At 41.2% G+C, this 22,933-nt stretch overlaps 1 protein-coding gene and 1 pseudogene across 6 annotated transcripts in view; both read right to left on the bottom strand.

The window, feature by feature from the left end:
• ST6GALNAC3 (ST6 N-acetylgalactosaminide alpha-2,6-sialyltransferase 3) overlaps nt 1-22,933 on the bottom strand; it is a 518,301-nt gene that overhangs the window by 78,547 nt on the left and 416,821 nt on the right. The window lies entirely within an intron of this gene.
• LOC112924454 (small nuclear ribonucleoprotein G pseudogene) lies at nt 9,048-9,258 on the bottom strand (annotated as a pseudogene).

The following is a 22,933-nucleotide window of genomic DNA, read 5'->3' on the forward strand; positions in this document are numbered from 1 at the left end:
TGATTCTCTATGGTTTTTATGAGTACAGCTAAGTGAATGCTTCTTTATATCTAGAAAGCACTTACATATGTACCAGCTCAGGAAATATTAGTTGCTCTTATCTCATAGTCATTATGGTTATTAGAAATATTTCTAGCCTAGAATTAGTCCTTAGCAGCCCACAGACTTTTACATAGTTGGACTATTTTTTTTGCTTCAAGCATTGAAGTACCTCTTCATTGGCCTGTTTGAGTTAATTATGGTTTCTCAGCTTTCATCCAATGAGTACAAATACTTAGAAAACTAAGTATTCAAATTATTCAAAGCGCTAATTTCCACCCATCCATCCATCAAGTTACATGTCTAAAGGAACGGACTTTATTAACCAAGTAAACCTCCTGACTCCAGCCTTCAGAAAAGGAAGAGCCTGCGTCCCAGAGCACATACCCTCCATTAAACAGTAACATGTCCCATGTGGCGTGTTCTCATTAGTGGAGTTCTTCCATCCATTTTCAAGTTGAAGTTTTGTTTTGAAGCTGAGTAAACCTGGCTTAATTGGCTTCTCCCAACCCCCCCGTAGCAGAAGTTTTGGGCAAGATGTATATCTTGAAATCTAATTACATATCTTAACTGTAACCTGAGAAGCTTAAAATTCACAGATGTACTTTATCTGTCAAATATGGAGACAGTTGGCAAATGCAGGCCATAAAGGTGGAGATTTAGTACCCCACTGCATGAATTGTTGCTGCTTTCCTGTGTTTATTACTTCACAGTTAATCAAGGAGATAACTCCCAGGAGTTTGGTATCGTTCTCCCTATGTTCTATAGAATGAAGAGGGAAGGAGAAAAGAATATTTCCTTTGTGACACATTTCCAACTGGAATAAGGTACTTGCTTCACAAGTCCTTGAATTCAAAACCAACATGAAATGTCTTAATCATTTGATGTTTCTGAAATCCTTTCTAAAGCCAACAGACTGGGACATCACATTATTGTTTCTATTTGTATACAGTACTTTTGGTAATATGGTGATTGTATGAATATGTGCATGTCATTGGGACAGATATTCAGAAACAGGGCAACTCAACAACCATCAAAACCATATTTCTACAATGACCTGACATTTTTCCACCAAGAGCAATTACATTGAAATAATTTTTTTAATATGAAAGCTCTAGTTATTGAGTAGAACATAGCTTCTTTGCTGAGTGTTAGAACTACAAAAGGTTTTACATGTATATAAGTCTCAAAAACGATGCAATTACCAAAGATGAATAAAAACAGAAAAAACAAAAGAGGCTCTAAGAGACTCGGAGCAGATGCTGTCCCTGTCACCAGCCATCATCAGTGCTACCCAGGATAGCCTTTAGGAAGACAAGCCATCTTACTTCACAAGCAGTGCCAGTTACCTGGAGCAATTAAAGGCTTGTTTCCTAACCAACTAGACACAGGTGTCACCAGGTTCCTAGACAAATGGCCTTCATGATTCACCTACTCAGTAAATAAGGTAATTATGGCAGTGGACCAAGTTACCCAAGAAATTCTGCTGATAGGAAGTACTTCTATCCCTCCATTTCACGGTCCAAAATAAGGAGAGCTAACACTTCCATCCTCCTTCTCTCTTAGTGTGCATATGTTCCCCTACTATTATACAACTTTTACATGTTTTATTTTTAAAAATATAGAAATTCCCCCAACATAAAAGAAATAAAGAAATTATGAGCCAAACATACAAAGATCCAAAAAGAAACGTATATGAAGTCAAATTAAAATAGTAATTGCTCAAAGGCCTTAAGGTCTCTGGTCCTTTAGGAAAAGACCCAGGCATTTTCTTGAAACACTCTGGATAACCAATGTGTATTATCTTAGGAACGAAAAGATGCTTCAACAATAGAAAATCTATTAATGCATTACACAATATTAATGATTAACAAATTAAAGAACAAACAATCCATGATAAGCTCCATAGATGCAAAAAAAAAAAAAAGACTTAGTGAAGTTTAACATTTACTTAAGTTTAAACTCTTAGTAAATTAGAAGTAAAAGGGAACTTTCTAACTTGATAATTATTATTTATCAAAAATCTACGGCAAGGATCAAACTCAACAATGAAACTTAACAGTGTCACTAATTAGAGTTAGAATAAGACAAGGATGCCTGCTGTCACTTCTCTTCTTTGCTGCCGTTATAAAGTCTCAGTCAACACGATGAAAAGAGAAAAATAAAATGAGGTACGTATCAGAAAGATGGGAACAATACTCTATTTCTGTACAAATGGTCAGTTTGTTTATACAAATAATCCATGAGAATCTATAGACCATTAAAATTAGTAATTGTTCAGCAAGGTGGCTACTTACAGGATCAACATAAAAATAATGATAGGATTTCTACACAACAGTAATAAGTCATTCAAGAACAATGACATAAAAAAGTACCTCGTTCACAATAATGACAAACTAAAATATAACTAAGAATAAATATGACACATATGTGCTGACCTCTGTGAAATAAATTACAAAATTACTTTCTCATTAACACAAAAGGACTGAAAAGACGAATAGGTATACCAAGTTTATGGATAAGAAAACTCAAATTAATCCATGTAGCAAGGCAATGCCATTTGTATTTTCAACAGGCTTTTTCATGAGACATTATAAACCAATCTTGAAATTCCTTTAAAAGAGCCAAAGGTCATTAATAACTAAGCATCTTAAGTAAGAAGAAAAGGGTAGGGGTGGCTTGATTGATCAGATATCCCAATTAGTAATAGTGACACTACAAATAAAAACAGTAGCTGCTAACTTTTATTAAGCATTTATATGTCAGGGAAAAGCCTTTCATTTACTCAGTTTAATAAAATGATTGCTACCATTTTACATATTAAAAAAAAAAAACGATAGGGGTCACGGAGATTAAGAATCTCTCTCAAGTTACCATGGCTAGGCAGTAGCAGAGTCAGGATTCAAACCCAAGCAGGGTGGCTCCTGAGTCCCTGACCAAACCTTATGAAATAGTGTCTCTAATGCTAGTGGTAAACAAAATGCCATATTGACACAGGAATAGAAAAAACAGACCACTGAAAACTACTACAGAACTCAGAAAGTGACCATTGTAATGTGGAAACTTGATATCAATAAGTGATCAGAAAAATGAAACACATGATATGTTATGAAATTACTAGTTATCCATGTGGAAAAAAATAAAATGAAACTAGGACTTTTATATTATATATCTATGTAAATATACATAATATAAATAATACATTAATATATAATAATATATGTGTAAATATATATACAATATAAAGGGACCAATGATGAAAAGCAAAAGCTTGAAAAATTTTATAAGAAAATATGAAAGGATATTTTCAAGATTTTGGAGATAGCGAAAGTTTCTTATACAAGACATAAAAAGCCCAAACCACCCAGTGATAAATTTTACTCTATTAAAATTTAACTCTCCTACTCCCAAAACAGTAGTATAAACAATATAGGTAGTCAAGCAACAGTCTGGGCAAAGACATTTGCAATGTGTGTTAAGAAGAAAGGATTTCTATCCGGGATATATAAGGAATGTTGCAAATCGATAAGAGAAAAACCCAGCAACTCCCCATTTCTTCTATAAAGAGCAATGGCCACAAATAGGCAATTTTAATTAAAGGAAACCTGACCGGCCAACACACCTATTGAAAGATCCTCACTCTTCCTCGTTGTTTGGGAAATACAAATTAAAACATTGTGATATCACTTCATATCAGAATCTGATACAAAGCGTTAAGTACAAAAACAGTTTCTCTCATCTACTACTTGTGAGAATATCAAGTGGTACAACATTTTACAGTACACTTTAGCAAAATGAAAGAAAATCGAAATATACCTCCTCAACCCCATAATTTTACTTCTAGGTATACACCTCGCACTAAGAGACCCTCTCGCACGTGACAAGGAAATATGTTGAGGAATATTAATTGTAGGTATCATTATTTGTAATAGGAAAAGACTGTAAATGATAAATCCATATGGTCGTCAAGAGAAAAATAGATAATTAAATTGTGGTGTATTCACACAATGAAACTCCATAGTTACATGCAAAAAAAATATAGTTAAACGCCAATAACAAGACTGATTGAAGAGATTACAGAATAATACGTTAGGATTTATATGGTGCGTGTAGTGTTCATGCATAATATAACATTTATCTACAGCTTGAAAATGTGCAAAAACACCCTATAGTTTTATATTGCTTAAGGATGTGTACAGATAGTCATAATACAAACACATGCTAGACTGGTAAACCCAAATTCAGGGCAGTGGTTGCCTCCAGGCAGAGAAAGGCAGGGGCGGGAGCATGGAAACAGGGGAAGGGACGCAGGGACTTCAACTGCTGTTGAGATGTTTTGTTTTTAAATTCCACAACGATATTAACAGGCCTCAAAGGCCTCTGGCAAAATCTGTGAATCTGAGAGAGCTGGGGGATAGGTATTGGAATGTCCATTATTTCATTTCATGTATGTATATATACATATATTTTATATCTGAAATATCTTTTTAATAAATAAAAAAGGAGCTATATGTCAATCAGATGTGAATACTCAGAGTCCTGTGTTCCTGGGAGGTTGTAGTTATAGGATGATTTCAGAGGTAGCTAGAAACCAACTAGAAGTCAACTGAAGCCAACTAGCCCGTCAATTAAGCGTGCCCTTCGTCAGGCACCAAGCAAGGTTCTGGCGATAGGGTGGGCAAAGAGTCACCCACAGAATGAATATCTATCACCTTCCAGCGGGATTACAAATGTACCTCCACCAACCATGACAGGTGCCATGAGAAGTAGGGGACTACGACAGAGAATAAGCAAATCCTTGAGATCCTGAGATCCGGCCGCCTGGAAGTTACCCACGTCTGCCCCTCTCCCCGGCCCTCTTCTAGTACAAAGGTTGGGGAGCGGATACTGGTTTTCCAGACTCCCTGGCAGGTGGCACAGTTCTCATCAGTCAGACATAGTTGGGAGTCTCTGGGGAGAGCAGCCCTCTCTGAATAAAAAGGCAAACCCTCAGAGAAGAAAGCCTTACACACACGCACACACACACACACACACACACACACACCACCCCCTGCTTAACTCCTCCCACACTATTCTGTCTGCGGCATGGATATGATGCTGGGGGTGGAACAGACGTCTTGACATGATGAAGATGGGAGCCATATGCCGTGGGGGGTGGAGGACAGGGGTGGGCTCCTGGGTTCCCGATGATGCGGCTGAGCCACGGTTTGGATCGCACTGTTCACTCTGAACTTCTTTTTTAGCAGGTTATTAATATCTTCTGGCTTGTGCCACTGCTAATGCAATTTCCCCTTATTTGGAAGAGTCATTCCAAACAGACACCTTCTAGAACAGGCGACGTTGAAATTGAGAGGAGAGGAAGGGGAGGGGGGCGGCCCTGCAGAAGGCAGGCATGGGGCAGGGAAGTGGCTGGGTAAAGAGGCCCCACCGGAGGGAAACACCACGTTTCAGAGGGCTGGGATGCTTGAGGAGCTCGGGGAGCCCACCGAGGCTGTGCGGCTGCTGGGCGACTGGCTGGCCATCTGAGTGCTTGACCATCCCAGGTTAAGAAAGTGGAATCCATGATCTGAAACCAAAGACAGGCCCAGGAGCACCCGGGTACTTGCTGTTGCTGTTTTCAGAGACTTCTTTCTATAAAACAAAGAATTAACCCCAACCCATCTCCTTGGATTTGTAAGTGTTTGACCTTTTAAAAGTGAACTCCACCAAGTCCACCCTCAGTCCAGAGCTAGGGCTCTCCCCACCCACCTCCTCCACCCCAGGAGGGGAAAACAGAATCTCCCCAGTCCCCTTGACATAAAGGAAACTGCAATGATAGGATTTAACCAAAGCCTAGCCAACCGTGTCTTAGGCATTCCCTATGCTCCAGAGGTTTCTATTTTGTTCTGTACCGATCCGAATGGGAAGAGGCTGCATCACTGTTGAGACGAGCCTTTCTGCCTTGAATAACACAACAGAAATCTAGTTCCTCGAGTCCTGTCCTCCCCAGGCACCGAGGCAAGGGTTGGCTGACTTTCTAATGCGCTTCCCATTGGTCTCTTTCCTGGATCCTGTGCTCTTTTGGCAAACGAAGGTTATTTTGCAAGACAGTATTTACCGAGCACCTGGGTGGGCAGAGTGCCAGTGGAGGCGAGAAGCCCATGGCTTGGAAGAAAATGTCCATTTTCCTCTGCAAAGTCTCAATTTCCTGGGTGTCCTGCAAGTTTCCACTTGGTGATTTTAGAGCAGACCTGGATATAATATTTATTATTAGTTTCCGGGCCTCCCCCTCTTGCCCCCTTTAGCTTTCTGTAACTAAGCCATGGCCCGGCCCATTCTTCTAATCTTCCACCCACGTCCTTTCCCGAGCTCATTGGCTCCTGGTGCTGTTCCCTGAGCTTCTTCCAAGTTGCCTGAGCTGCCCTGGGAACAGGAGGTGGGAGGGGGGCTGCTCGGCTCCCAGGGGCCGTGGCCCAGCCTCGTTGGGTGCCCTTCTGCACGGGCGACCGTGACCCGGCCGTGCCCTCCATCCTGCTAGGCTGCCCAGGTGGCCTGGACTTAATTTGCAGACCTGGCTGCACCCTGGGCCTCCTGGGGCGTTGCCCCGTGTTTGGATCCCCATCCCCCAGGTGTGCACTGCCTTGCCTTTCTCAGTCGCTCACGAAGTCATTACTCCCAGCCTGCGCACCTCAAGTCTCAAAGGTTGTTTGCATTTAATTTCTGTTGCCTGAGCAGCTCAGGATACTTGCTAAATTGGGATTATTAGGGAATTTCAACAATGTGCCGCTTCTTCCTTTGCTCCACACAGGTCATGACGGAGGATGCTTAAATAAGGGTCCACAGTTTCAGCAACAGCCTGTAAGGCCGAGGCATCTTCTTAATCCTCCTTTGGGGGTAACCCCTCTACCAGCAGCTCCCACAGAACCTTCTTTGTTCCCAGGTTCTTGGCCAACTTACAACCCGCATAGTCAACCTTCATATTTATTGAGAATTGTGCTAGAAACCGTGGGAGATTCCTAAATCATGAAAGACACAGTCATTGCCCTTCAAAACCTTCTGTGACTATTGAGTATATACGATCTTCAGTATCTAACCAGCACCATAAATGTGCCAAGTACTATTAGGTGCTGAGGTCGCACATAGGAAGAGCACGGAGTCCCAGAGAGTTTCCACCATCACAGCTAATGGCGTGTTGTCACAACACAATGTGAAAACAATGATGGCACGTACACCTGGGAAGCCAATCTTTCAGTCTTAGTCTCTTCACCTGTAAAATGGAACCAACCTTCTCAGCTGTAGTTAGGGCTTCCATAAAATGTAAGTTAGGGCTTACATAACACACTACTTCTTCATATTACCACCATTCCATAATTCCTTGTCTGTAGTTCCCATATAAAATGAGATATGGACAACACTTGGTGCAGTGCATGACACAGAGCGTTAAGAATGTTACTATTAATGGGGGCCCCTGGGTGGCTCAGCCGGTTAAGCATCTGCCTTGGGCTCAGGTCATGACTCTGGAGTCTGCGGATGGAGCCCCGCATCAGGCTCCCTCTCCCTCGGCTGCTCACCCACCCCCCACACACTGCTCATGGCCTCACTCACTCACTGTCTCTCAAATAAATAATTTTTTTTAAAAAAAGAGTTACTATTAATAATAGTTCCAAGTATGATAATATAATGATTATTATTGTTAGGTTTACAATAACTACATTCAATCTGATTGATCGTGGCTGTCTGGAACATTATGATGAGATAATTCAGAAATCTTTACTAGGTCCACTAGCAAAGAAGACTGACGGATGCCGATACAGTGATGGACAGGAGGAAGAGCTAGCAAGTGATGCCCACATATAATCACACTCCAATTGCCAATGTAGCTCTTTGACCTGGAAGTGTCACACAGTGCCTAGGCGGTAACTGACTTTGCCTGTCAGGATAGGAGGGAACTGATGTCATATTGTAGGGTCTTATGCCACTCTGTGTACTACTTTAATTTAGAAACCCCAGGTGTGGTTCTAAGTTTGAAAAGTCTAAGAGGTCAAGTGAAGCTGGGGGTGGATGAGAACTTCTGCTACCAAAATGAGGCCCTTCCTGCCCAAAGCTGTTGCAGAGACTAGAGAACGGTGGTTTGCAACTGCTGCTCCATGACAAAGTTTTCATTGCTCTGCAGCAAAATAGGAGTGGTTAGGACAAAGGAGAGAAGATTTTGTGATGAAATGTCCTTAGTTGAAAGAACAGATCCTGTGTTCTTCCTATTTTGGATGTTAAATGTCATCCCTTTCATAGAAAGATGTCCTGAAGATTTCCCCTTCAGTATCAAGCCTCAAAATGTTCAAAGTTCCATAATGCTTATTTCTGTGAAATCTTATCTACTCCATGACTTTAATACCATCAACATGCTAAAATCTTTTAATGTGTATCTAGTAGCAAAATACTCTAAACTTCTGATTCATATATTTGCTTGCGTTGGGTATCTCCCACAGACCTTAAATTTGACAAACCCCAAAAAGGACCCCTGATTGTCCCTTCATGCCTCAACCTGTCCTCCTCTTAGTCCTTCTGTCTTGGTAATTGGTATATGAAATGGCAAGTTGCTGAAGGCAGGAATATAGAGTCATCCTTGATACCTCTCTCTTCCTTCCCTCATCCTTTCATCTATCAATGAGTCTCAGCAATTCTAGTTCCAAAATATTCTTCAAATCCAACTATTCACCATCACATGGCTGTCACCCTCATCATATCTATAGCACTAACATTCTGTCCCACCCGGTCTCTTTCCACTCTCCCTTCCCTCTCATCCATTGTCTAGTGACATCCAGATGACTCTTAGCATAAAGTTAAAATCCTTATCATGGGCTGAATCCAAGTACAATTTTATTTTATTTCATTTTTTTTTACTATCATAAAAGTTTATTTAACAACAAAGTTCAATATGAAAATGCACATGACCTGGTTCTTATATTGTCATAAAACAGGTACTATGAAGAGAGGATAGTCAGAAGTAGTTGGTTTTCTGGTGAACACACTCATTCCAAGGCTTCCAGTGTGATGACACTCTTTCTTCATATTACCACCATTCCACAATTCCTTGCCTATGGTTCCCATCTCCATACATTCATCTATCACAGGATTCATAAAGGGAGCGAATCCCTGCATTATTCCTTGGACATGTCTGCCACCATGTAATTTCAATGATAATTTCTTATCCATAAATGTTTTTGACCTGGAAGGGTGAGCTTTGCTCTGGGTGTCTACTCAGTAAGCTCAAAGATGGCTCCAAGTCTCCAAGCACAATTTTTAAAAAGAATTCCCTGCCTTTCTCTGTCCATATAAAATTAATGTTTTCTATGCTGTCAGAAAACCATGTTTATTTCCTTCATAGCCCCTATGACTATATAGTTATTAGTATATAACTATATAACTATTAGTATAATTGATTAATAACTATCTCCCTCATCAAGCCTATAAATTACTCAAGGGCATGGATTATATCTAGCTTTGTTTTCCATTGCATTCCCAGGGCCTGCTTCAGTAGCAGGAGATAGTAGGTACTCAATAAATATTCACAAATCAACAAATGAGTGAAAACAGAAAAAAAATTACACATCTTTACTTGGCAAAATAAGAAGATGCCTATTCTTAGTAAGATTTTTTGTCTGTTTCTGAAATCCAAAGTCTGAGAATTACTGCTCTGGGGCCTCATCTGGGGCCTCTGCATATTGTAATGGCCCATGCAAATGGCCTGTGAAAGCTTGTGGGAGGTGCTAGTAAGGTCCAGCTAATTGTTGGACTTGCTCTCTGCTCTTTGGAATACAGAAGTTTCTTCGGTCTAATTGTAGTTTTGGAGCTCTATTACTCTGGGCATGGGCTCCACAACTCTTAAATAAATGGCAAAGGAAAAAAAGAATAAAGGATCATGATACCCATCTCAAGTTGAAGCTTTGCGTTTTAGAAAAATTTATTTGTATACTTTATCTCTTGTGATGATAGTCTAAAGACAGAAAAAAATTATTTATGGTGAAACCTGCCCATATACCCATTGGCTATACAGTACCCCAATTCATAATATGTGGACTATAAATTAGAAGAGAGAGATTCTAAGCCAGCCAATCAGATTTACATTCCCAGTGGCAGCTTGTGTTATAGCTCTTGGATTGTTCTGTCAAAGAATTTATTGAGATCCAGATGCTCCAGTTCCCAATCTTCCCTGAGTAAGTGGTTATCAGGTACTCCTGTCCAAAAACAAGGCAGTTGGTGTTTAACTATAGGCTCCCACACTTGTCAAATGATCTCCAAAGAATATGAAATTGCTTGTCATCCTCGTCAAAATTACATATGAATGGGATATTTGCTGTGTTGTAATTAAAAACTCAATTAAAAGAAATTTTGAAATCATTATCAACTTTTTCAGGCATGAGTTGATCTACCAAAAAAGCAAGCTGTTTATAGCTTAGGCTTTTACCAGCATTCAGAAGAGGGCGGAATTCCAAAATAGGCCCAAGGAAGGGATGAGATCCAGACTAAAGTGGAAGCATTCTAAAGGAGGACATCAGCGGGTGTAGATGCGACATTACCTGTTAGGTGGCAAGTGCTCTTATCTTCTAGCACTAGAATATGTAACTGTAATTCTATAATTAGGTGGTATCATCTCATTAACACTGAGGACCACTGTCCCTAATGAGATTCTTCAAAATGAACAAACAGGAGGTAGCTAATCATTATGGCTCTCATTTATACCGGACCTATCTACTAGATGCATATTATTGGACAAAATTAATCGCATTACAGTGGGAGCCACTGAATGTAAGCACATTTGGTTCTCAGGGAAACGATTACCCTAAGTGGCCAATCATTAATTGACTACAGACAGTAGGGCATCGGTGATGAGAGAGGAGCAAGGATGTGTGTATATCTGAACAGGAAACTCATCATTTTATAGCCACCTAGTTGAGGCTGGATGAGAAAAAAAGTCCCAGCTTCTGCCTGAGGCCAGTTAAGCCAGGCCGTTTCTTAAATCAGGTCATGAATTATTAATAGTAATAATTCAATAGCAGCCTCCATTTATTGAGAACTTACTATGTACTAGCAAGAAGGCTAAGCCCTTTAAATTCATGATCACACTTAATCCTCACAACAACCCTTTGAGATATGTCTCACAGTTTGTAAGCGGTAAGAAGGAAGAAATCAATTTGAGTCTAAAACCAGTATCCCTAGACATAAAATTATACATTCTTGATCCAGACTCTCAATAGAGACCAGAGCCTCTGGGGTATTTTATTATCAGCCTGGGCAGAGTCAGTACATCTGGGGTTAAGGCATCTAGGTATGATGCCGAACCCAAGGAACTCCTGTGGGCATTTTTTTTCTTCTATGCATTTGGAGATTGTTTGAACATAATGAAAAACACTTCTTTTTTTTTTTTTAGGAGAAAATGGCTTTATCTTCATTTCTGTGATTGTAACACTAACCAGCAAATACCAGTGAAACGTGATGTTTAAAAAGCAGCATCGATTCCAGTTTTCCTAACTTCCTATTAAGACAGGAGGGGTGAATAGTACTCCTAATCTGTAGATCAGATCTTCTAATGAATGGAAGTGAGGCATATGGGAATATGCCCCATCAGAAGCCGTGGCACCCTTTTGTACAGAGCTGCCTGCGGCGTTCCCCTGTCAGGTATGACAAGGGGGATGACTCAGAAAATCTTCACTGTCTTAATTGTTATTCCAACTACATGATTTCCATTGCACGTGCTTCATTTTTTGGAAAAGTGGAGACTTATGTATGATGAGAGCAGAGGATGCATATGTCTAAAACGTGGGAAGAAAAGTTGACTAGAGGGATGAGGTCTAAGAAGGCAAGGGCCCTGAGAGGCAGAGTATCCATCTAAGAGCCAAACACTCCTGGGACAGTTGGCCCAGCTAGCTGGATAGCAAATATTTATATCTTGGAATGAAATAGTTTATAATTTACTTGAATGAGGACAATCAATGGGTATCCTAAGGGCAGACCCTGTGTGTTGGGGGAATCATGCCCTATGAAGAAAAGCCCATGCGTGGAGGTGGGAGAGGAGCAGCATGAGAACCCGGGGTACAGAGGAAATGTTTTAATGTCGGGTGAGAGAGCAACCCTGAGAAGGATTATGAGGGGCTTCTAAAGAAGATTTCATCTGCCAAGTCATTGTATGTGGTCCTTAGGGGAATGAGTCAATACTATGACCTTTGTCCTAAGGCCATGAAGCATGACTTACCTCTCCTCTTCCTTCCATCTGTCCTTGTGGTCTCAGAGGCATAAGAGTTAATGTCCTCCTTGCTTCAGGCCAACCTTTCCTATGGATCTCCCCCTCTGCCCCTCCACCTTTCCCCCTTCCTTTGAGAACATGATACATTAATTTTTTTTTATTATACAGTCCTACCTTTTCCCACTATCAGATCATTCTCTTTAGCCCTCAGTCTTACTTCAACTACTGTCCTCTTAGAATAACCTGCTCCTGAGTCTGCATTTCCTCTAACATCCTATCCCTCTACTTCCTCCCATCCAAAATTCTCTGTGAAGACTGTGCTCACTCGCCCCACATTCGCTCCTCAGTTGACTGCAGTTAGGTTTCTGCTGCCATTTTGTAGGAAGACTGCTCTGAGAAAGTCACCTAAAGTCCCAACTTTCTAAATTTATAGGATTCAAGTCCTTACATTGGATTTCATTGCTTTGGTTTCACTTTGGATCTTACCACTTTCCTGAACCTCTGTGACATCACACTCTACTGGGTCCCTTCACACCCCATTTCAACTATCTCTACTTCCTGGTGTCTTTCTTGGCTTTTTTATTGGCCCAACTTCTAAAAGCTGCCATTCTTAGGCTTCTACTCTTACCTCTTTTCTCTGAGGATTTTAACTACCACTTTTATGCTTATAACTTAGAAATATGAATTTCCTCCCCAGATATATTGCTCACAATTCAGAGCCATATATTCAATTGCCTTCTGGACACCTTCATTCAAATGTCTTATAGAAATCTTGAGATAAACATGGCCAAATGAACAGATCCCTTATCTCTTCTGATTCTCCTCCAGTATTCTGTGTATAAATTGTACTGCAAATCACCTAATCAGTCCAACTATAAGCTTGAGGGTCATCCTCACCAATGCTCACAAAATTAATCACCAGACACTGCCATTCTTTACTCATTTTTATATTTGCCCTCTCTGTTCTGTGTAGTTCTCCCAGCTTAAGTTCCTGCTCTCACTATCTGTCACCGGGACTACAGCAATATCCTCCCCAGGTTCTCTGACCCTCCCATGCACCCCCTGCATGCCCCCTGAGTGCCTATGCATTGGCCTCACTGGGTTTCCGTCACCAACAGGATAAAACCTGATCCTTTCACATAATATCTGTTCTCTTGAGACTAATTTTTTTGCTATTCTCTGCTTGCTATTTTAAGCTCTAGTCATACTGATCCTTTTACTAACTCGGAATATACTGCGTTATTTTTCACCTCAAGGCTATACTCATGCCATCTCCTCATCCTGGGACTCCCTTCTCCTCCTCTCCCTAACTTTCTGTGACATCCTTATTGTAAAAACTTAGTCAGGGATCTCATTCTAGGGTCCCGAGCACCCTGCATATCTCTATCACTGCAGTCACCCCAACACACTGGCATTCTCTATTTCCCCAATATAATTATACATCTTTGAAAGTAAAGATCAGGGGCACCTGGGTGGCTAAGTGGTTGAACATCTGCCTTCCACTCAGGGTGTGATCCCGGGGTCCTGGGATTGAGTCCTGCATCAGGTTCCCTGCAGGGTGCCTGTTTCTCCCTCTGCCTGTGTCTCTGCTTCTCTCTCTGTGTCTCTCATGAATAAATAAATAAAATCGTAGAAAAAAAAAGAAAGTAAAAAATCAGTATTATTATTTTTCTGAATTCTCAGTGCCTAAAGCAGGTTCTGATAGATGGTAGGTATTGTTCTGGTTTTTATTAAATACAATAATAACAGAAACATATATGTGTATAGGACTTCAGATTTTTCAGGTTGCCTGCCTTCCCACACATCTCCTTTAATCTTTATGGCCATCCTTCCTGGCTATTCAGTATGTATATTTTATCTCAGTTTATACCATATGTTAATCATTGGCAGCTTTAGCTGAGACTACCTGAGAAACACAACACAGAAAGACATTGTTGGAGGGACACCTGGGTGGCTCAGCGGTTGAGCATCTGCCTTTGGCTCAGGGTGTGACCCTGGAGTCCTGGGATCAAGTTCTGCATCAGGCTCCCTGCAGGGAGCCTGCTTCTCCCTCTGCCTATATCTCTGCCTCTTTTTGTGTCTCTCATGAATAAATGAATAAAATCTTAAAAAAAAGATTGTTTGAAAACAGCTCATCTTTATTTTAATACAATTTATAATATAATGGGACTCTCCTGAATTAAGTTTATGAGCCCGGAAATACCCCAAATCACCACCACCACCAAAAACCCCAGAAACAAAACCAAAACACAAAGTGTTTTTTAAAATTTTCCATTCACCATGTAAGTCATAATTTACTCCAGTGTTTCTGAGCTTTAAAACCAACGATTCATAGTTATTTCTTATGCTCTTGTTGTTAATGGAACATTTTACATATCTATTTCTCCAACTTTTTGAGTAGAGTTTTAATCTTTCCTTGTTCCAAAAATGTCCAGTTCATCTGGAGTTCCCAGTTCCCAATTTGTATTTTTATCTGACTTTTTTTAACTTTTAGATGACAGACTAATTCACAAAAGAAAAGCACTAAAGTGAAATGCTGTTTGATGAAGACTTCTAGTGCCTAGTCGAATAGTAGAATAAAATAGTTATTAAATGCTACTTTTGCTCATGAGGCAGTTGTTATATAAACTATATAGTTGTTATAAAACCTGTAACCTATCACCAATACTATTTAATGTTTTTCTTTTAGACAAATAGCTTTACCTCTTGACCTAGAGAAAAAGGAGACTTATAGCAAAAAACAAGCTCATACATTAAGTGCTGTTCAGAATTTTAATAATGGTTTGTCCAATATTTGAATTCACTCCCCTAAAGATAAGAGAAAGCAAATTAGATTATTTAGTTACTTCTTCCCTGCTGAAGGGAAAAATATCATCTGCAAAGATATTAACACATTCCTATTCTGTTTCCATTTCTAAGTGATTGCTCTACAAAAAAACCGTTGTTTTTTGATAGATAGTAAACACAAAACTCTGGATTTTTGTTTTAACATCTTTATTGGCTACCACATGATCTTGAAGGATAACATTCCTTTGCTTCATTTTACAAAAGCCATGAAAATTCGAACTTGTCCATTACCAAAAAAGGCAACAGTTTGGGCCTAAAAGAAATCAGACTGTTGTCTGGTGATTATTGACCTAAAAAGAAAATTATTAACTTCAGCAGGGATACTAGAATTTCTCAGCTTTGTATGCACATAAGCACGAAGACCAGACTTCCAAATGCCAGGCCAGAGACGGTTGCAAAGGCTAGTAGATTTTCTTGAATTTATAAAAATAATAGTAAAGATTTATATACCACTGATTTTGTGAGACACTCTCCTAAGCACTTTACAGGTGGCAAGAATTTTATCCTCCTCATCATTCCGAGAGCTTAAGATCAGAACCTATAGGATATGCTTCCTCCTCTAACTCTCCCATGCTCTAATGCCTTGAGTATGACTATTCTGTATTCCATGCAGGCGATTTCATATTGAAGATTCTCTTGCTTCATGTTGAAAAATTGTTAGTGAAGTCACAGAAGCTTAGAAAGCTAGAGTGAACAAGGATCCATGAAATCATTCAGTTTAACCAGGACCCAGAGAAGCTATCTGACAGGCCAGGTGTTGCACATCTACTTGGTGGCAGATCAGAAACTAGAACGTGGCATTCTGACCTCTGTATATCCTACTATTCCATATCCCTTTTCTCATGCGAAAGATAAGATATCCATTTGTTTCAAACAAATCTCCTGATCCCCTGCAACATGCCAGGCACCATTTTAGACACTAGAGCTATACATAGGAAGAGAAAATACGCTCATGAACTCATGCTCTCCAACTCCCTAAATAATCAAGAATTTATTGAGCATCAATTATGCATCAAGCTCTAAAAAAGGTCTGCAGAGGTGGAGATGGGTGGCCTGGGGGAGGGAAGAATAAAAGAGATGGTCCTTGACCTCCAAGGAATTGCATGAAAGACAAGGAAAAAACATGAACATTTATAGGAAAATTAAAAAAAAAAACCCACCAGCATATAATTAAGCTGTAGGGTAAATGAAAACCAAGGAATTTCAGAGAAGGAGAGATCCAGAGAGTAGGAGGGATCTGTGCATGTAAAACGTGGAGAAAGCAGAGAGGTAAAGGTGATGGTTGCTTACCATAGAGTATGCAGCAGCCAGATTTAGAGACACGCACAGACTTTAAAGATAGTGACTAATGTAGGAAACAAATGGAATGTAGTATGCATCATCTGTGTAAATCAAAATACATGCACAGATAACAATATGAGTTATTTGGCAAAGATGTATATGATCAAAAAATGCACGTAAAACATAACAGAATGCCTGCCTAGGCAGAGGGGAGACAAGGGAAGAGGAATAAATAGGATACATTAATTAATTGATTGATTTAAAAATCAGATCAGGCTTTCACAGACCAATGATAAAAATGTGCCATGACCTGATTATGCCAACTCTCTGTTGTCAAGTCCAAGGAGAAGACTCAGCATGGCCTGCAATAGGCGCCGTGGACCTCTGCAGAGACATACCGACCGTCTTCACGCCGAGGGAGGGATGGAAAGGTGATCTGGGTGAGGGAACAGGAGGGGAGGCGAGAGACCAATATGCAAGGAGAGGAAGGTGCATGTGGAGAAAAGGGGGGAACTGTGGGTACATACGTGTGGCTCGGGTGTCCCCCAGGAGCCCTCTGAGGTCAGCCACAGGGTACAAATGATGTGCTGAGGGCATCGCCTGAGCTGGTGAGTGACACAGATGAAGAGACTGGGGAAGGCGAGCCTGGCAGCGTCCGGCGTCTGTCCTCAGGACACAGGACACCGGTGAGGCACCCAGGAACTCGAGCCGTGTAGGGATGAGGGCCTGAGTGAATGGTGTTTGCGGGAAAGAAGGGGACATGAAGAACGGACGCCTGCACTGCGAGCAGATGACGAAATGTCCCAGGGATGGACTTGTTTGGTCCTTGGTGCAGGACACTTTTGAGAGTTCACTTCAGCCTTAGCTGTGGTTCCTGGAAACAGTTAAGTGGGTCACTTGCTGAGCTTTCCTTAGTGGTAGATTAATTAGCCAGCTGTAACTCCCGGATCTCTATTTTTAAATAACGACTTGCATAAATCTCCAAAGACAAGAACTCGCCACTGGTATACAGCATATTCCAGCAGCTGCAAGTTATTATGCCCAGTGGAAATTAAATATCTTTTAGGGAAATCATGCAAGATCTCGTGACAAATATGAAATTAACCCCTGCCACCTCTCTGCCCAACTCATTTCTTCGCTCGTCTGCCATCCTAATAAGCAGAGTCTCTGGGGTCTTGAAATGACAGCACAGTTGGCAATATTCTAAAAAGGCATTATTCATCCATGAGCATGAGTGAAACATAGAGCCTTTGTCCCTGATTGAGCTAGAAGCTCTGGAAATCAAACATCAGTAAATACACACGATAGGCCCCTCCTAAAAGGCGATTAGCCTATGGCCAGGCCAAGACGCTTATAACTCCAGGGATGTACATAAACAAATAAACAAACAAGCCATTTTATTTATAGTTTTATTTTTTTTAAAGATTTTATTTATTTATTAATGAGAGACACACAGAGAGAGAGGCAGAGACACAGGCAGAGGGAGAAGCAGGCTCCATGAAGGAAGCCGGATGTTGGACTCGATCCCAGGACCCCGGGATCACACCTGAGCCAAAGGCAGATGCTCAACCACTGAGTAACCCGGGGGCCCCTTATTTATCATTTTAGGTGTTTGATTTCTTCTGCTTAATATCCTCAAATTCCCTCTTCTCTTTCGCTTTGACTGAATGTATTCTCATTCTGGTTCTTTATTACTTCTTTCTGTCTTTATGAGCTCCAGATTTCAGATAACATGTGATTTTTGATTTTCCCTTTTCATTGCCTATTTTTTACATTAGGTTTGGGTTCTTGCAGTTTGTAGGAGATATGAGATACAATGCCCTCAGTCAGAGTGAAAACAGGAAAACAAGCAAGATTATCAAGAGCTGGCTATGAGGAACTCTGATAAAGCTGCACACAGTTAGGAAGGGTCCTGAGGTCTGGTGCAAGCTTTGGGTGCTCAAACACCATTTGCAAATGTGTGTTTAATAAAATGGCAGTCAATACACTGGCCGTGATCACCAAGTGAAGGATTTGACTTGTTTGGCCACTTTCAAGGAAGGGCAGAAACCACACAGGGCTTTACACCTATTCCCTGGGTGGGTGGAAATGGAACTCTTAACTTTCCCAATCCCTGATTTCCCACTTGAGCACCAAGAATCTAAGAGCTAGGAGAGAAAAAGAAGTAATGCCTCTAGAGAGACGGTATAATTTTGGGTCAGATGCAAAGCAGAGGAAACCAGGAGTGACCTGAAAGGAGAAAGGGAGGTGATGGTGAGGACAGCACTCCTGCATGGAGAAGCCCAGCACCCAGGCCCATCTCTGTGCAGAGCTGCTGCTCCTTCTTCAGTTCCCATCTCGATCCCCAGGCCTCCCCTTAAGTCTCCACAGGCTCCGGGACATCTCTAACTCTCCCGGGCAGGGCTGCAAACCCTTAGGCTGCCAGGCGGCACCATTCTCCTCTCTCATCTGAGTCCAGAAATGGCTGCAGCCTGGGCCTCGACCTTGACCCCGTGACCTCCCATGTCAAGAAGTTCACACGGTTTCTGCCTCTAGCTAATGGTCTCCAACATCACCAAATGGGAGTCTAGCTTATCTATTACGTGAACTTCAGTCTTTGGCATAAAGGTCATTATTGTGTTATGCACCTGGAATCACATTTTAATGAGGCACATCACATTCTCTTACAGTCAATGAGGGGGAAAAGAAGCACACAAAATGGAAATTACGCCTAAAATGACCTTGCTGGATTTCTACATCTGGCTAGCAGAGCCTGTTTCTATACATCAAGAAACTGACATGGCGGCTTTGTCATACAATCGGGTGGCCCAGTCTCATGTTAGCAAACATGCTATTATGGAACATATGGCATAAGCCTATTAGTGGTGTGCACAGTTGATGAATTCCCAGTGCAGTGTACCCATGATGTTGACTGATTCACTGCCACCCTGCCCTAGGCTGCTTCCAAACATGTCAGTAAAATAAAATGTCATCCATATTTGCATTCTGAAGTTATTCCATATTTACACATGCTAATAAAAACAAAAGCTTGCTTTTTAAGGAAGGGGCAAGATCCATAATCAATATTCCGAGAGGCTCCAGTGTTGACATGTGCTGCATGCATTGCATTCACCGGAGTAGCGACTTGGAAAACACAGGTAGGCTGGCTCTGCGATTTCTCACCTCTTCCTTGCCAGGCCAGCGGTAGCCGAGAGCAGACAGGTACCCCAGAGATCCAAGGGTACCTGTAGATCACTCACTTCCTCAACCTAAACAGCTTGCCCTAGGTTGTTGTTCAGTGACTGCACAAATATTTCATGAACCAGTGAATGCATTAGCTCTGCCAATCGCCACGACCGGATGGTGCCCTGAAACTTCTCTGGCCTTTCATTAATAGTCAGCTCCCTCTCCAAGTTCCTCAGCCCTGCTGTCTTTGCTGGAATATAGTATTTGGGGTCATTCCCTGGGACTTGGAGTTCTGGCTCTGGAAAACACTGGTATTGTGATTTTCATGAGCAAATCACTTAACCCCTCTGAGTCTCGAGTCCCTTAAAATGGGTGAATTACTTCCTTTGTCTTTAGGGATTCCTTAGGTTACAAAAGATGGACCAATTCAAACTATTTTAAGAGAACACAAAGATTAAGTTGATTAGCTCATATGGCCAGGAGAGCTATTGAGCTTCAAATGCTAGAGTCAAGACTCAAAACCCCCAGAACTCCCTTCCTCCTCCGTCTCACAGCTCAGCCCTGCTCTGCTTGGGCTTCATTCCCTCCTACTGCAGCCTCACCTTCTTCACTTGACTTTAGCCCTAATTTCACATTCTTGTACAATCATGAACTCAGAGGCAAAGCTGATTTATCTCCAAGTTCACATCAAATCCTCTCTGGTACCCCAGAGGAGGCCTCCCATTGGCCATCCTGGTTCCCACGTTTACCTCAGGACAAGCAACGTGTGACTGATGGGCATGGGGTTGTGCCCATTTTGTACTGAGGGTCAAAGCTAATGGCTAGAGGGGATTACCAGAAGAGGATTCGAACCTTGCTGAGCAAATGAGGCAAAAATTAAAGCTACGGCCCTGCTAAGTTAACCCACCAAGTTGTCGTGAGGATCCTGGCAAACAGCAAGTGCTGCAGAACCACAGGTTACTATCCTAAGTCCGTGGCTTTGCAAGCTGCCAAATGTCACATGAGTCCTAGCAAAATCGCCACCACTTCTATTTATTATTTCTCCATCCAAGAGTGGAACCTGCCTCAGTCAGTATTAAAGACAATTACAACGATCATAGTTGACATTTCAGAAGCAATTGCCACATGTTTGCAACTGCTTTTCTGAGCACCTTATCTGTGTGACGTCTGAAATAGGTATTATTATTGTTCCCAGTTTTTACATAAACAAATCAACGCGCAGAGAGGTAACGCAACTTCCCCAAGTCACTGAGCTAGCAGGGGAGTGAGTGTTTGGATCTAGGGGAGTCTGGGCCGCAGTTCACACGCCCAACCACCACACCTCAGTAACTCCTGTGCTAGAAGGATGAGGTGGAGGTTGAAAGGCAATTAATATTTTGCATGATACTGTGTGTTTTTTCCCTGATGTGCTGCAAACACTACAGGATTGGTGATTGGATCTGTCTTATTCACAGTTGCAGAAGTATGCCACTCTTAAGGCCTACATGACTGGTATGAGAAAAGGGGAGATAATTAGAATTGGGCCAGACTTTTATTTGAGTGTCTGAATATCATTTAAATAATAGTGCTTTTGAAAATGAATATGCACATCCATTTTTCTAAAATTCAGAAAAGATGCATAATATTCAGGTGCCTAATAACTTGGCTGCTAGTTAATCATGCTTGACACTTATATAGCACTTCACCTTTTAAAATCACTTTAGAATATGTTAGTTCATTAATCCCTACAAGATCCGTGTGAGACAGGGAAGGTCTCTGTGCCTGCCCTAGATCTCCTTGCCCTCTGGTATCTAAATACTTGGTGGACCAGGAAAGGAAGAAAAGAATTGGATAAACCAAGCTAGGAAATGCGTGCGGCCCAGAATGATGGAAACTAGTAGGTAGTGAATGTGAAAGGAACATCCTCTGACTCTGGAGACGTTTGCCCTTGACACATCAACTTGCGACATACAAAAATCCATATGATGATAATTACTCACTTCCAAATGGTTAAAATGTAAGAAAATATCAATCAATCTGCCATCTTCAACTTCACATGCCTATACACCAATCATTTGACCTTGTCTGTGGTCATTTCCTTTGACTAAGACGTGCTTCTAATTGTAAATTCTCATCCTCTTTTTATACTTCTATTCCAAGTTCTGCTGCCCATTCTAATTTATGCTTTTCTCAAAAAGGATCTGCCCAATGTTAACATCTAGTATGACATGGGCCATATTCAGCCTACATTCCTTCATATTCTCTTGTCATTGGCTAACAGTTGGCTCTAGGTTTGGGTGTGACGCTGAGCTAATTCCATCAGTCCTCTGAACATTTCAGTCATATCCTGGGATTCCATCTGCTTCTCCTCAGACATGGACGCTGATCAGCACTGACAGTTCATAAAAGTACAGAGAGAAAGGTACATGAACAAGGTAATAGGGCTAAAAACACCTCCCTGGGATGCTTTGGATTCACCAAAAAACACTTTTAAAATTAATGAGAAATCATCCCAATTAATACAATGGCATAAAAACCAGACCTTCCTAATCCAGGTCACCGTACAGGACATATTTCTATTATAGAGAATCATCTTATTTCTGGCATCAGCTCATCCTCCTTTCTCAAGGTACTAAGGATTAAAGGGAAGGCAGTATAGGGTTTTGATTTGAGCTCACATTCTAGGATCAGGAATACCTGGGTTCAAACTGATGGAACTAATTATTAACTATGTGACCTCCGACAAGTTGCTTAATCTATTAGTTTCCACAGGATAATACCGGAACCTACTTTATCGAATTGTTATAGGATTAAATATAGGAATCACTCACAGACTTAGCACAGTCTCAGGGATATAGTGAATACTCAGAAATAAATATTATTAGCTGTCTCCAAGTTTCTTTGATATCCTCACACTCAATTTTGAGGTATGATATTGAGGCTTCTTTAAAAGGGTAAATCCAAGAATTCTAGGTGTTTATTATGTATGAAAGAGGAATATGTTCTGGTCTATGTTAACACATAATGATCTTTATCCACCCAGGCTAGAAAGAAAAACGTTCCAAATCACCCCGAAGGTCAGACACTGTCCAACAGTTAGCAGACTAATATGCAATGTTGACCCTGGACAAAGTCAGGGGATAGATGATCTGTTTATGATGAACCTGTTTTTATGCATGTACCCTCTTCCCTCTTCTTGAGATGTTACCCTCACTTTATTTTATTTGGGGGCAATTGAGGGCCTACCAAATGCTTTGGAAGTCCCAGCAAATAAAGACCACTTTATCTACTCGTGAGTGCTCCTCTGGCAGCCCAAGACTCCCAAGGTTACTGACAGTAGCTTTTGCCCATTTCCTATAACCACATCATTAACCTGGAAGATTTTTCAGCTCCTTTCCCTGT

Source organism: Vulpes vulpes, chromosome 3, assembly GCF_048418805.1.
Source record: "Vulpes vulpes isolate BD-2025 chromosome 3, VulVul3, whole genome shotgun sequence".
Lineage (NCBI taxonomy): Eukaryota > Metazoa > Chordata > Mammalia > Carnivora > Canidae > Vulpes > Vulpes vulpes.